At 47.7% G+C, this 2,150-nt stretch overlaps 1 long non-coding RNA gene across 1 annotated transcript; it reads right to left on the bottom strand.

Moving 5' to 3' along the window:
• Nucleotides 1–609: 609 nt before the first annotated feature.
• On the bottom strand, nucleotides 610–1,842 carry LOC142070299 (uncharacterized). Its single transcript, XR_012666267.1, has 3 exons — nucleotides 1,730–1,842; nucleotides 1,231–1,310; nucleotides 610–742 (listed from the first exon to the last, which is right to left on the bottom strand). It is a non-coding gene; the product is annotated as an uncharacterized LOC142070299 (long non-coding RNA).
• Between the last annotated feature and the right edge of the window lie 308 nt (nucleotides 1,843–2,150).

Raw genomic sequence — 2,150 nt, 5'->3', positions numbered from 1 at the left:
TCAACTGGTTCTCTTGGATTTGGCTACTGCAGTGGTGATTTTCTTGCCCGTCCAAGTAGTGTCAACTACATTGTAAGAAGTTGGTCCCAATCCAGCCCTGGCATAAAATGGCATAGCTTCTGTGGATTTCAGCGGGGCACATGCCTGCTTATCCCAGGAAGAATTTGGTGCTTTTCCCCCCGACAATTCACTCCATTGTGGAAAATTCCTCCACAACTGAAGCTTGACCCCCTAAATCTCTGACTCTTCCCTGCAGTAACACAACAAACAAACAACCAAACAAACAAACAATCTTCACCATGGTTCAATGGTCTACTCACTTGAAACATTTCCTGGAACCAGTGTGCGGTTGGTTCTTCCTCCAGCAAAGTCTTCATTAGCTTGCCAAGGGCTTCCAAGGACTCTACGTACAGTGACTGAAACCAGAAGACAAGGAGTGAGGCTCAGCACAGATAATTTGTGTGTGTGTGGGGGGGGGACGACTGGGGGCTGGGGAAAGGTAACCATAACCTTGCCAGGGAGGCCATGTGTGACTGCCATCACCCAGTGCCTGCTGGGCAGAAATACAGTGGATGGTGCCTGAGGAGAATTGTTGTCACGTACCTGTATAGGCAGAGCATCCTTTGCTGTCTCACCTTCCTCTTTCATCATCTTCTCCAGGGGAGGGAGGGGAAACAAACTTTTGAAACACTGATGAAGGAGCTCACGGTTTTCCTTCAAGGTCAAAGATGGTTTGAGTTTGCTGGCAGAAGAAAGAGAGAGAGAGAAAAGTCATGCATTAGACTCAGTACCACCTCCAAGTAAAAGAAATGGGTCCAATGACTGGAGATTGTCTCAATCTAAAACCCCAAATGCAAACAACCCTTCACTTTGCAGCTGAGCACCTCTTTGCACCTCTATTAAGTATTGGCTCATTGAGAAGTAAAGCTAAAGCTTCAAGTCCCCTTTTTAGAGAAACCCACAAGCTTCCTTCCCCCTGCCAGCAAGCCAGACACCTCCCTCCCCATCTGAACTCTCCTGCATTGGACTGCATGCCCCACAACCTTCAAGTTTGTGTCTTTCAAGCACAAACCTCCAAATGGACACATTCAAACCCTCAAGAACTAAAGTTCTGCTGGTGAGCAGCATGTGAGCCAAACCCGGCAGGCATCAAACTGCTCCCAACCTGGCACTCATGAACTAACAAAGACGACATCACAGTGCCAGGAAATATGGCAGAAAATAGCCTACCTCAGATGTCTAATGGCAAGAATTGCCTTGTAGCGAACTGGAGATGCCAGGGAATCCAGTGGTTCCTTTTTAATGAAGTCCTGAAATGCACGAATAGGGAAATTAAAAAAAATGGGAAATGGATTTGAAAGGCAGAGAGGCTTTCCTCTCACACCCTGAAACAGGGCCATATGCCAGACCTGTAATAAACAGACACCGTGCTCGGCAGGCTCTCTGCCTCAGAAATGGACCCTAGGGCCATCTGTAGGCTATATGGAGGACAGAAAGATAACTCCCCAGACACAAGCCATTCCTGCCACTTACAGCCCACAATAGGTCGGCATCCCTGCCAAGCTCAGAGTGGACCCAGCAGCATTCTGGGTGCTGTGCAGGTAGCTCATGAGACTGCAGTGGTACAGTCACAGCCAATGGATAAAACAACATCTACCTGGAAACCCAGTCTGATGACATTACAACAAACTCCTTTGTACTTCAGTCCTCAAAGTTCCTCAACACTCACCAGCATGTAGCCAAGGAGCTCCAGTTTGTAAGAGAATTCGAACTCCTGGGAGTCTCTGGTCTCCAAAATGGCACAGCTAATCTCCGTGACATTCTGGATGAGGGTTAATTTTAGGTGCATGTCCTACATAATCCAGAAGGAGAAACAAGAGGATGTAGATGAGAAACGGAGAGAAGAACCAGAGTCCAGAAGATAAAGGTCAGGAATTAAATCTAGCCACAGGAGAGGAGAGAGGTGTCCACAGACCCCAGAAGGCAGAGGACCCTGGCTCTGCACCCACCTCAGAAGAAGAGAAAACCCAGGTTCATGAAAGAAATCCAGGGCCACTTACACCAGAGCAGCCAGGACTCCTGCTTGATGTAGCAAGGAAATCAAGCTCTGTGCAATTTAAACAAGCAACTTGTGGATAGAAAAGGCAAGA

The sequence above is a fragment of the Caretta caretta genome, chromosome 28 (genome assembly GCF_965140235.1).
Source record: "Caretta caretta isolate rCarCar2 chromosome 28, rCarCar1.hap1, whole genome shotgun sequence".
In the NCBI taxonomy this organism is placed as follows: domain Eukaryota; kingdom Metazoa; phylum Chordata; order Testudines; family Cheloniidae; genus Caretta; species Caretta caretta.
The sequence above is the reverse complement of the archived record's forward strand: the minus strand, read 5'-3'. Positions and strand labels throughout refer to the sequence as shown.